This window comes from Ambystoma mexicanum, chromosome 12 (assembly GCF_040938575.1).
Source record: "Ambystoma mexicanum isolate Mex_15411 chromosome 12, UKY_AmexF1_1, whole genome shotgun sequence".
Classification (NCBI taxonomy): domain Eukaryota; kingdom Metazoa; phylum Chordata; class Amphibia; order Caudata; family Ambystomatidae; genus Ambystoma; species Ambystoma mexicanum.
Window position 1 is genome coordinate 1,205,577,831 of NC_090936.1, and position 14,338 is coordinate 1,205,592,168.

Sequence of the window (14,338 nt, forward strand, 5' to 3'; positions counted from 1 at the left end):
CTCCAAACCCCAAATCCTGTTTCACGGGTGGCAGAACACCCCTATAAAGCTAGTGCTGGGTTCCAAAGTCCAAAATATGCGGCACGGGTGTCAGAACACCCCTATAAAACTAGAGCCAGGTTCCAAAACCCCGACACTCTATGGCACAGGTGGCCGAACACCCCTGTAAAACTGTGCCAGGTACCAAAATCCCTAAAATTGTTACCAAGCAAACGTCCACCATTCTCCCAATGTGCATCACTCTCAAGCACACACAAGGTGATACATTGCAATCCAAATATTGAACTCTAAACATTTTGTGAAAATAACATCTTAACTTCAAAGTCCATAATGTACACCTTGGTCCTGTGGAAGAAAACGTTAGTGCAAGATACATCCTGTTAATTGATGCACTGTTGTCACAACCATCAATGATCAGAACACATTGCAACTCTCCTAAACAGATGCCACATCAACCACACCAAAAAATACTTCAACCACAACCAAGCAAAAAGAGAACTGAGTTAAACATAACCAGGCAGGACCCCATGATATGATATGATATGATAATTTATTTATATAGCGCCTATAAACAATGTGTTTCAAAGCGCTTCAAGGCAAGGAAGGGAACAAGGGAAAATATGACGACATTCTTACAGGCCATGAACAGTAAGGGTGTGAAATTAACTATCGTACTCGGCCTGACGACATTTCAGATAGTGCAAGAGCTAAGGCATAGATAAGGAAGGGAGGGGGGAGTGGGAAGGAAACGGAAACAGACAGCGACTACGTACTAGGCCTGATGACATTTCTGGTAGAGCCGGAGAAAAACAAAAGGTGAGGGAGAGGGGTGCAGAAAGGGAGGGGAGGAACAAAACAAGCGACTATCGTACTAGGCCGGATGACAGTGCTAGAGAGAGGGGCGAGGGGAAACAGTAAGGTGGAGCGACAGACGAGGTTGCTATCATACTATGTCCAGGGACAATTCTGATAGAGTAAGTGCATAGGAGAATGTAAGGGGAGGAAGGGGAGGAGATAGGAAAAGGGATAGGGGAGGAGAGAACAGAGTGTAAGCAGTCAAATAGAGTGTAGAAGCAAGAGGGGAGAGTGAATACAACTGCAGATGTCAGTAGTAACACATAATGTTGCAAGCCAGGATACAAGATGAAGATGGGAACAGCATGATTCAGGGCCACCATGAGTACAAGATGCAAAGGAAGTCCAGCATGAGAGTTGAGAAAAGGACGCACCGTGAATCAATGAAGTCCATAAAAGTAAAATCCAGCATTGTCCACAAGACGGTGATGGTGAAACCAGAATGTATCAGGACAGACTCCTGTGTGCGGGAAGGGGGGGCACAAGGGAACAAGACACAGGGGACCAGAGAGGGTGGGGATGGCCTGTGGGGACAGAGGGTGTAAACACACGTTGGTGCATGCTTACCTGCTGTCTTAGCAGGGGTTCGGGTCCTGGATCATCCTGGTCCGAACAGGTCCAAACAGGAATTGCCCTTTTCTTTGACTGCCCTTCGCTTTGGACGCCTGGGCAAGAGACGCCCTTGATCTAAGAGTTAAGAGCAGGAAGGAAGAGGCAGGGCTAAGAAGGTGGGTTTTGCTTAGGCCAGGTGACCTAGATCCACTTACACCTGCACCCCAGCTGCAAAGGAAAAGAGGCTGGAGGGCTCCTTAAGTAGAGAAAAGAGCAGCAAGCAGGAAGGCACCAGGTGGGTGGGGCTTGCTAAGTGGTGAAAAAGAGCGGCAACCAGGAAGGCACCAGGTGGGCGTGGCTTAGTCCAGGTGACCTAGATCCACTTACACCTGCTCCCCATCTGCAAAGGAAAAGAGGCTGGAGGGTTCCTTAAGTAGGGAAAAGAGCGGCAAGCCTGAAGGCACCAGGTGGGCGGGGCTTGCTAAGTGGTGAAAAAGAGCGGCAAGCAGGAAGGCACCAGGTGGGCGGGAATTAGGCCAGGTGACCTAGATCCACTTACACCAGCTCCCCAGCTGCAAAGGAAAAGAGGCTGGAGGGCTCATTAAGAAGGGAAAAGAGTGGCAAGCAGGAAGGCACCAGGTGGGCGAGCTTGCTAAGTGGTGAAAAAGAGCTGCAAGCAGGAAGGCACAAAGTGGGTGGGGCTTGCTAAGTGGTGAAAAAGAGTGGCAACCAGGAAGGCACCAGGTGGGCAGGGCTTAGGCCAGGTGACCTAGATCCACTTACACCAATCAGTATCAAGGTTTTCCAAAACCATGAGATATCTGCTCTCGAGATCCTCAAGGTTAGCCTCACAACATCTGCAATATCCCAAAGTCTCCTTCCAATGAGCAGATGCTTCCTCTGACGCCGAACAGCATGCAGGGCACAGAACGAAATGCTTGCAACAGTACCTTTTCCTTTGATGACTGCGAGCGTTCACTGTCCCACCATTGTCTGTGCCCACCTCTTGAACTCGATACTTGATAAGGCCATGGTGCTGTAAGGTGGCCTGTCTGGTGCCTGATCCTCTAACTACTTAATCTCTCCCAGGCTGTATCTGTGCCAATGATCAGGTGTGTTCCTTCAGTGGCCAAAGATTCAAAGTGGCATTACTGGGAAATGCTGCTACAAAAGCTGCTACCATATGTTCACTCCAGTGGCCAGAAACTGCAAGGTGACCTGGCAGGAAAATCTGCTCCACTGGACACAATTTGTAAGGTGGCCCCGCTGTGAACCAGTGACCAATTCTTCACAGTGGGCCCGCCGTGAACCAGTGACCAATTCTTCACGGTGGCCCCGCTGGGAACTGCTACCAATCTTTATAACTCTTTTTCCAGTGGCCAAAATAATTAAAGGTGGCCCACTGACGCTCACTACTATTTCAGTGGCCAAGATGCTTAAAGTGGCCAGAATATGAAAGGTGGCCTGCTGGGAAATGCTGCTCCAGTTGCCAATTAACTGTAGGTTGGCCCACTGGGAAACAGTGATCCAGTGGCCAAATAACTGTAGGTGGCCCTGCTGGGAAACACTGCTCCAGTGGCCAAATAAGTGTAAGGCAGCCCCGCTGGGATGTGCTGCTGCAGTGGCCAAGAACTGCAAGGTGGCACCACTGGGAGGTGCTGCTTCAGTGGCTAGAGAGTGTAAGGTGGCCCCACTGGTACTCCAACTGCTACTACAGTTAACTCCTGCCCCAGCTGCCTCCTTCCTACCATGCAACTGCTGTTGGGCTATGGGACAGGGGTCAGCTCACTTTTGGGGGCAGGGGCCAGTGATGTCCCCTCCTTGGTCTCACTGCTTCCTTTCTTCCTTCAGACACTGCTGACTCTGGACAGCTGTATGTTCCTGGCCCTTCCCTCAAGTCACCCTTATTGCCAGTGTTGCGGGGTGAAATGAAAGATCTGACACTCAGGTAACGGAAGGGAACTTCTTTACTAAGTTTCAGTGACAAGGGGCCTCATTACGAGATTCCTGCTGAAAACGGAGCCATTACCGGCATGGAGGTATTAGCACGTCCGTGCACCCTTGACGCCTCTAATAGCGGCTGATTACGAGTGCGTGAGCATGCGCGAACCTCCATGCTGGTAATGGCTACACCGCCATGCCACTAAAGGCCCTCCAACCCCCCAATAATGCCATCACGGGACCCGCCGATACCGCTTCCGCCAAAGAGCAACCCCTTAATAACTACCCGGTAATAACAACATGCTAATACCGGGCTCGTAATACCGGACCCAGAAGTAACGTCATCGCGTCAAAACAGGAAATGCGCCAGCGGCTATCTTTAAAAACACAATCCATTGCAATCCTCCCAAACCACCACTGCTACAGAGGAGAGACCAGGGCCGTTGTATACATCATGTCCAAGGCTACCCATAAAACCACCCCCCGCCTGCCCAAGAAGCGCTTCTCAGATGAGGAATTAAATATGCTGGCAGATACCCTTGTTGCCCATGCCGATGAGGTATTCACAAATAACCTCAAAAGGGAGGTGAATATGAGGAAGAAGGAAATCTGGGAGGAGGTAGCACGCAAGGTGTCAGCGGACGGCACCACCCCCCGCACAGTCAAAGACTGCAAAAAAAGATGGGACGACCTCCGTCTCAGGGTCCGGAACATCCTGGCCAGCAATCGTAGGGAGGCCATGGCAACAGGTGGGGGTGCGCACTCACCGGTGAAACTCATGCGCTGGGAGGAAACCTGCAGCACAACCATACAGATGGAGTTGATAGAGGGCTTCGGGGAAATGGAGACGGGTGCCGCAACATCTGGAGATGGAGGTGAGTGACCCTGCAAACCCCAGTAGGGCAAACCATGACGTAGAACAAGTGATGTGGAATAGAGCCTAGGCAAGGCAATGCATGTCCCAGCACACACACATTAACATATCCATGTCCAGATGGAGGCCCAAACCCTGCCACACTGAAATGCATGCTGTGTGCCAATTCCATTACCAACAGACACCCAACACACAGGGACCATTTGCATGTAACACATCACACAAAGCCCAATACAATGGCATGCCACCTGGTACGCATCAGTGCCGAATGGAGATGCCACGGCTAATGCTAATATGCCCCCCCCCTTGAAACCTCCCTGTGTGATACACCTATAAGATTGCAATGCATGAGAAAGGAAATACTGTACAGCACCATCTCAGGCACTGATGGAGAAGGTGGGAGTCAGGACCCTGCCACAAGGCCATCTACGTCCAGGGCCAGACCGCCGGGCACTGGCCAATCCACCTCAGGGGCAGCACCACGGCCCACAGTCCAACCCAGGGCAAGTGCACAGGCCATGCAGGCACATGAGGACACTACAGCAGCGGACGAGACTGCTAACACAGAGCTGAAGGGGAGGCTGATGGCACCCAGTCAGCTGCTACAAGCTCAGTGGGTGAGGCAGCAGCCACAGCCCCACTCAGTGATGTGGATGTAGGAGCAGAGGAATATGTGGACATAGGTGGAACAATCCATGTGGAATGTCCACACACCCCAAGCCCCTCCGTCCACCCCCCAACATGCCACTCAGGGCACACTCTCCAGCCCCATGCTGGTTTCTGCAGTTCTACTGCACATTTCCAACCTCACTACCACCCCAGAGGCCAGCCCTGCAATGGCACACCCAGCCGCAGCACCCTCAACCTCTGCTGCACCCACTGACAGGGAGGCACGTCTGTCAAGGGTGGAGGCAAGGCAGGACTGACCTTGTGCGCCAATATGATATGATATGATATGATATGGCATTTGTAACGCGCCTATACACAAGTGTTTCAAGGCGCGACGAGGAAGGGAGGGGGGAACAAGGGGAAGACAGACAACGATCCTACTAGGCCAGGTGTCATTCAGATCGCACAAGTGCATGGGAAGGGGGGAAAGGAAAGTGCGCAGGGGGAAGGGAGAGGGGAAGTGCAGTACATGGGAAGTGGAATAAATATGACACATAAACAGCCAGCTAGTGGCAAGTGCAACGAAGTGCAGACGTAAGTGCTAGTAGGGGGGACTGAAGTGATACAGAAAACGGTCCCCAAGTGCAGGGGTTGCCAGGGAGGCAGTGCAGGTGGGTAATTGACGGGGCCTGGGCCAGAGATCAAAAGGGTGGCCAGGTAGCCAGTGCAATTTCGGTCAGGAATTCAGCAAGGGAGAGGAGGAGAGAAAGCAGAAGCAAAGAGGAAGGTTTTGAGGTGTTTCCGGAACCGGAGATGGTTCTCCTCAAGTTTCAGGGAGGCAGGAAGGCTGTTCCAGAGAGAGGCCCCTGCTGAAGAGAGTGATCTGCTACCAACTCGTTGCTTGGAGAAGCGACTGACCCTAAGGGAGTTGGAGGCAGATGAGCGAAGAGCTCAAGAAGGGAGACATTTAGGTAGAGAGAGTTGAAGGTATTTCGGTCCCAGACCCCAGAAGGCCTTGTGTACAATGCAGAGGGTTTTGAACTTAATCCTCACAGCCACTGGGAGCCAGTGCAGAGATTTCAGTCCTGGAGAGATGCGATCCCTGGGCTTGAGGCCAAGGACAAGTCTCACAGTCCTGTTCTGGATAAGTTGCAGAGGGCGGAGAGTAGAGGCAGGCAGATTTAGATAGAGGCTGTTACAGTAGTCTAGCTTGGAGAGGACCAGGGCTCTGGATACAGTGAGCTTCTGGGGGAAGGAGAGGAAAGGAAGAATACGTCTAAGGAAGTGCAGCTGGTAGTATGACATCTTGGAGACGTCAGAGATGTGAGGAGAGAAGGAGAGTGCAGAGTCAAAGATGACCCTGAGGTTTTTAGCCTTGCAGGTGGGAATGGGAGGTGGGCCAAGAGAGGCCGGCCAGAGAGCTGCAGGGCAGGAGGGAGTGGGTGTGCTGATGAGTAGAATCTCAGTCTTACTGGCATTAAGGCAGAGGTCATTGGCGGCACACCATTCCTGAATGGGAGACAGACAGTCAGAGATGAGGGAAGGAGAGGAGGAGGCTGAGGGTAGCCTGAAAATGAGCTGGGTATCTTCTGCATAGCACTGAAAGTTGGGACAGAGGGCGGTGATGCGGTGGGCAAGGAGTGCCAGGTATTGGTTGAACAGCCAGGGAGAGAGGTTAGACTCCTGGGGGACACTAAGGGTAGAGAAAAAGATGTCGGAGAGGAAGGACCCAAGTTGGACCTGGGAGGGTCGGTCGGAGAGGAAAGAAGTCAGCCACGCCAGAGCCTGACCAGTGATATCCAGGTTATCACGGAGACGGTTGAGCAGGATGGCATGGTTGACCGTGTCCAAGGCAGAAGAGAGATCAAGCAAGATAAGAACTCAAGGGGTGTTAGAGTCGAGGTTGGTAAGCTGGTCTTCACAGATGTTCAGGAGAGCAGATTCCGTGCTTCTGGCAGCTCTGAAGCCAGACCTATGATCATTGAGACAACCAACAGATTCAGTGTGGAGGTTAAGCTGGGAGATGGCCAGTTTCTCCAGGAGCTTGCCCAGGAAAAGAGTGATGGAGATTGGGTGATAGTTAGCCGGGCAGGAGGGGTCGCCAGAAGGTTTCTTAAGAAGAGGGTGCACAAGGGAGTGCTTCAGGGGGGAAGGGAAGACTCCAGTGGCGAACGAGTGATTGCATAAATCTGCCAGGGGAAGCGCCAGGGAGTCGATGGGATTCTTGATAGTTTTGGAGGAACAGGGGTGAACCTTTTTTCGATGAGACTTTCATAGATCGGACTTGTCTAGAAACCTCGTCTGGCGAGAAAAGGGGAAAGGCAGAGAAAAGTCTTTAATAAACACCTTTGAATGTATTATAGGGGTCAGCATGGTTATTTTGTGGTGGGATGCCCCGTCACATGTGCGTAGTATTGAGAATGTTTCTGCTATGTTGGGTAGGGGATGTCCATCAGACAAATATTCATGTTGAGGTCTCTGAGGTCCACAGTCACACAGACCCTTAGCTTCCCATTTACCATGCACCAAGAGCAGAGACAAACTGTGTAATTGGGTAGCAGCCTTGCCCTTGTTGCAGTTTTTTTCCTATGCCTCTTCTCTTTTCGTGATGAGTGTGAGAGATGTTGCAAGATAGAGTTGCACAGTTGTGTTAGACCTCCTTTGTCTTAACAATTTGTCTGATAGGGCTAACCACGCCTAACTGGTTAGTAGCCTCCCCCTTGTGCTTTTTGACATTTCAGTTATGTCAACTTTCATTTCTTTGATGTCAGTGGTGAGTTGTTCAAGGCTGTACGCCAGTTCAACAGCTTCATCTCATGATGTATCCTTAGTCAGCAGCTGTTCTTGCATTGTTGGATTATTATTGCATCTCACCAACTGATCTGTTATCAGTGAAGTAGCCAAAGTGCAAAATGTGCATGAATGGCTGGGCGTTCTTAGTGCAGCAATATCATTCTCAACGGGTTTATGCACATCTTAGATTTTCTGGAAAAATCTGTGTCTTTCAAATGTAATGTTACTTTTAGGTTCAAAGTGATTCTGCATTTTGATTATAGAACTACTAGATCTGTCCAGGTTTCTGCACCTTGATCATCTGGATCAGGCAGCTCGTACAAAATGCTACGTCCCAGCAGTACCAGGTTATGAAGTAATATGGCTTATTTTTTTTTTAGTGTAGTAGTTTTTTTTGCCAACATAGCCACTAAGTAAGTGTCAAACCGTTTTATTCTCCATCTGTGCAACAATATTAGAGACAGAGATAGTTCTGCCATGAATGGCAGAGGTTGGTGCATGCTGGCTGCTGCAATTCTACACTCTGTAAATTAGCTCTATATGTTAATGAAAATATACTTTATTTGCTGATTTTCTTTGTCATTCAAAGCCTGTACACCAATCTCCCTGTTTTACTTGTGTTGCTTTATGTGAGAAAGTCTGCTTCCTTTATTTGGGTGTTGTTTCCATTATTTTATGTGGTTGGCGGGCAACATATATACACAACCAGTGGAGTTCTGTTCTGTGGAAATTGCGTAATGGCATGCAAGGCTCTATTGTCGTGGCTTAGCAACCTATGAACAATGAGTTACGTTGCGCATAGGTGCATGTCAGCACGCTTTGCTGCTATGATAATTCCTCACCCACGTGTGCTGCTAAAATATCCAGGCCTAGTGCACCAGCCATCTTCATATTCTCTTAAGTGATGCACAGTGTGTAGGTTGCGTGCTGCAGGATGCCTCTTTTCCTGGTGCTGATACCGTCAGCCGCTGCTGCTTTTTTCTGCTGCTGGGTTTCGTCGGCTTCCTGAGCAGGGCGAGGTCACATGGTGCTCTGGTCATCCCCCTCATGACCGCATCATCACCATATGTTATGATCATGGAGCGGACACAGATAAGTACAGGAACGCGTACTTCATTTACACCAGATGTAGACAACACCGCATCATACACCATCAACTGTTTCCTATCATATCCCTCCCAATGGAACGCCCATACCTGCTCTGTTCCACTATTGGACTAGAATCCTACACAACACCAGGCTATACTCTTAAGAGGGGTATGGAGACAGCATACATAAGTTACTCAGTATCGTTACCTACAGTAATAACTATTTTATGTAGAAGTAGTGCCCACCCTACATCCTCCTCGATTTGCCTTAGTTATCCTTTACATTATAACAGGATGGAGGCACAACAATTATTGTCATATGAAGAAATATCTAATATTACAAACAAGCATGCACAGACTCTCAGATTTTCTTCCGAAGAAGCAGAGGCCATTTTAAATCTCATTAAAGATACAGGAACAGGTTCCAATGCCACAGATCCAGTAAAACCAATCAAACAGTTAGAATACCTTATCAGGAAAGAGATGAATAGGAAATTACATCCAACGACCTTGACCAAATAACACCACGTAGAAAGGATACTTAGAGGCCTTCATATGCCCCTTTCTCCCAACCTCTGCAAGGAGAATAACGAAAGTGCCCGTAAATGGGAGTAAATGCTCTCTGGATCTTATTCTTTTAACTACCCAGGAACTGTTGAATGAGCTGAACCTCATCACACAAGATATTGAAGAAATCAAAGCAGAACTTAATTTAACCTTGAGTACAGATGAAATGAATAAAACATTGGAAGATATCAACAATCAGCTAGAGAGATACAAATCCGAACTTGAGAGCAAGAGGATTCGTAAATTTAAACGGGACACATATGATTACCATAACAACGTGGTATACACCTGACGGAAAAATATAGGAATCCAAATCAACCCTACCAGAGAAGAAGCTAAACTGATCAATCTATCTCAGATTCAGACACGCAGACAAGACCAGGAACAAGAAAGATACTGATTCCAACTACAGGCGAAGATCAACCATCAACATCAGACACCAACCCAATCGTATGTCTGGAAGAAATACCTAAAACACCACAAAGACAGCCTTCTTTAGGCCAGGACAAAAGTAGCAAAGAACCTGAAGGGGTCGAAGAGAAGAGATACAAAAAACGGTAAGCAGATATCCGAAAAGGAGACTAGTAACTAACATCTCCAAATTACCATTAAGCGATCTTGAAACACAAGTTTTTCAAAAAGGACTCAGATTTGTGCCTACATTTGGAAATAATGTTTTCAATGTAAAGGTTGAGCACTTTAAAGTCATCCGAAAAATGAGAGCTTATTTTGCAGACATAGAAATTGAAGAAAGCCAATCAACTACCGAATACCTTGAACTCAAGCCCAAGAGTACTATTTCACCACCATTACCACATGGAACCATAGATGTCTTTCACAAGACACTATTAAAAGATCTAAAGATGTAAAGAAAATATATTATACAGTACACCAAAGTATAGGGATTTGAACAAAAAAGATCTGTCGATCATTAGGAACCTTTATGAAGACAATACCATCGTCATCCGTCCGGCTGATAAAGGAGGCGCGTTAGTTATTCTAAACATTGAAGACTACGAAGCTGAATGCTTAAAACAGTTGAGTGACCGGAATACATACGACCTATTACCAGAAAATCCTACACATAAGATTGCACAAATTTTGAAAACCCTATTGGAAATAACAGAAAACACTGAATGGATTAATGAGAAAACAAACAACTTCCTCACACAAAACTATCCCAAAACTCCACAGTTCTATCTTCTGCCGAAGAGCCACAAATCTATGACTCATCCACATGGACGTCCCATAGTGACAACCATGAACAGTGTTCTTCAACCATTGGGTACATATGTTGACACGATACTGCAACCAATCATATAGAAATATCCATCTTATATAAAAGACACCACTGATTTCTTGAATGGACTGAACAACATAAAAATTAAGAAAGATGATATTGTGGTCAGAATTGATGTCAACAGTCTATATACGTCAACCCACATGATTTAGGACAACAAGCAGTCGAATGGCTCCTGCTTAAAGAAGATGAAGTGGGAGCAACCAAGGAATGGATCATGGTGCTATTACAATGTACTGCCCAAAAATGCATATTTTGAATACAACAGCATATTCCATTTACAAACCAGTGGCATGGCCATGGGTGCAACCATGGCCCCTGCACCCATGGCCCCTGCATATGCAAACTCATTCATGCTTATATTTGAAGAAGATCATATCACTCGTCACCCAGTTTGGCATAAATACATTCGATGCTGGGGAAGATTCATAGATGACGGGCCTCATTCCGAGGTGGGCGCAAAGGGATACCGGGCACTGTTAAGGACACCGTTGCCGGTAATCCCTTTGCGCCCGATTCCGAGGTCCCTTAGCGGGTCCCGTCCCTAACGCCTGGTTTTACCAGGCGTTATAGACGGGGCTCGTTAAGGGACTTCAGAGCTAATAATGGTACCGCAATTTGCGGTACCGTTATTAGCGCCTTCCCATTGAGCCCTATGGGGGCTGAAATTGGAATGGGGAATGGTTTTTTCAATGGGGACTTACCGGTCCTTCAATGGTCAGACTAGACCGGTAAGTCCCCAATGAACGAGGGCGGACACGGTACCGGTATTGGAGATAGTCATGATGTTAATAGCGCCATGATTACCTCCAAACTCGGAATGAGGCCCGACATCTTTATGATTTGGAATGACATTAGAGAAACTCTGGACACATTTCTAACTTATTTAAATGTTATTGACAGCAGGATACAATTCACACATAAAACTGGCAACACGCATATCAATTTTTTGGATGTCCAGATTACTCCCAGTGCACCAGGCTTCAATACCAACTTGTATCACAAAGCAACAGACTGTAACAACCTTCTGCACAGGATAACCGGCAACCATAAAGAGTCTACCGTACAGCCAGTTGCTACGGATCAAAGAAATTGTCAGTACTGAGTCAGAGTATAAAACCGTAGAAGACAAAATGATGAAGAGGTTCAGAGAAAGAGGATATAAAGACGAAGCAACCACAAAAGCAGCCACTAAAGAACGATCAACCTTCTTGACACCGAAATCCAGGAATACTACATTAGACACTCCATTGGTATTCATGAGTAAGTACGGTGTACACACTCCCAGGATCAACAACACCATTCTGAAACACTGGCCAATATTATCCTGTGACAGTAAATTACAAGATCTATTTAAAAACAAGCCTATCTTTTCATTCCACCGCAGCAGCAATTTAAGAGATATTTTGGTTAAAACAACACTGAAGCAAAAAGAAAAAATGAAAACTAAGAAGAAAGGAACTTGGACAAACCTGGTAAACTCTTAGCCTGGCTCTATAAGAGAGAAATCCCCAAGACACCCATTTGCACCATACTCAGACCCGATGGCACCACAGCACATACCCAAGATGAGATCAACTCGGTCTTCTCCGAGTTCTACCGAGAACTCTACACCAAGACCCCGCCCCCCACCAACACTGAAATAGAGGATGCCCTGGGTAGTATAAAGCTACCTAAACTAGACGCACAAATGGCCGAAACCCTAGAGGAGCCAATTACCCCAGATGAGGTGATGGCTATAATCAGATCCCTACCCACTGGAAAAGCGCCAGGCTCAGATGGCATACCAGGGGAATTTTATAGGACATATGAAAGACGCCCTCGCCCCAATGTTAGCACGGGTATTCAATGAGGCGTATGAGCGTGGCATCCTCCCCGACTCCATGAGGGAGGCCACAATAATCCCTTTGCTGAAGCCTGGAAGGGATGGAATAGACTGTGGGTCTTATAGACCACTTTCTATGCTAAATGTTGACTGCAAATTATTAACAGCACTTCTTGCAAATAGGCTACACAGAGCGATCCCCCAGCTGATCCACCAGGACCAGACTGGCTACGTGCCGGGGCGCTCTATTACCGAAAACCTGCGTAGGTTACATCACATTATATACGGCACTGAGCATAGACCCCGAAAATGCGCAGTGGCGTCATTGGACGCCACCAAGGCCTTGGATTCGGTGAGAGGGGAATGGTTGTATGCTACTATGGGCAAAATGGGGATCGGGCCCGCCTTCCTGAAATGGACCCAATTGGTCTACGCCTGCCCCACCGCCAGAGTGCGCACCAACAGGACGTATTCTGATAAATGGCCCCTTCACAGAGGCACCCGGCAAGGATGTCCACTGTCCCCTATGCTTTACATTATTGCGGCCGAGCCTGTAGCAGCATACCTCCGACAAGAATACGGTGACGGTGGCATTGAACTGGATGGGGTGACTCACCTCGTGTCCATGTACGCAGATGACATGCTACTGTACTTACACAATCCAGAGCACCTCCTGCCCTACATACTAGAGACCCTAGATTGTTTTCACAGACTTACGGGCATTAGAATTAACAAGGATAAGTCTTGCCTTTACCCCTTGGCTGCTTTATACAGGGAGGAACTTAGATCCCTACCCCCACTAGACCTTAAATGGCAGGCGACATCCTTCAGATACCTGGGTGTCACCATACACCGCAACCCCAGCACGGAACATATCCTTAACACAATCAGAGCCAAAGACTCCCTTGAGAAGTCCATGGTTTTTTGGGGTAAACTCCCCCTTTCGGTGGCAGGGCGGGCAGGTCTTCTCAAGATGGCAGCACTCCCCCGACTGTTACATTTCTTCACTAACGTTCCCTTTAACATTCCCCCCTCATTTTTCAAAGACCTGAACAAACTCTGTAGGAGATTCCTCTGGCAGGGGGGGTAGGCACAGAGTGGCGCTGGAAATTCTCCAAAGACCCTTTGAGAAGGGAGGGCTGAAAGTCCCTAATTTCGAGCTGTACTACCTGGCCAGCCAGCTTAGGCACGTGACACAATGGATGGCCGACGAAACCACCACGGATACCCGACTTCTCTAGCCGGCCCTGCCTACATTGCTACTTCGGTATATACTATGGGTTGAGAAGGAGGCTCTATGGCATTACCCTTATCTAGCTAAACTTGGGACCCAACTCTGGAAGCGTGCCTGTGGAAGAGTGGGGTCGGCAGACCCACTCTCCCCGCAGATTCCCATCGCCGCAATCATGGCTAAACACCCATGGGGGCACACGGAAATACGCACCCTATGGGAACCCCGGGGGGTATCGGTGCTAGGGGACCACACTTGTCAGCAGGAACTAATGTCATTCACCGACCTCAGCGAGTCCGCAGGCCTACCCACTGGCCAGTTTCTGCTCCACAGAGCAGTAATCCAAGCCATAAAGAAGAGATGGACTGAGGCCACAGACCAGGTCATAGAAAACGAGACCATCTAGACAATGCTCGACACTGCTGAGGGAGGCCACAAAACCTCCAGACTATATGAAGCGTTGCTGCAGGGCACAACCAAAAACGAACTCAAATGCAAACGTAGATGGGAGACCAAATTGGGAAGAGAGTTCGAAGATAAAACATTGGAGAAGATAACCCACTACCACAAAAAAATCTCTAGGAATGCCCGCCTACAGCTCATCCAACTAATCCAACTTTACATCACCAACAGAGCCTACCTCACACCAGAAGCCATATCAAGGTTCAGGGGAGCCACAGTCCAGACATGCCCCAAATGCAAT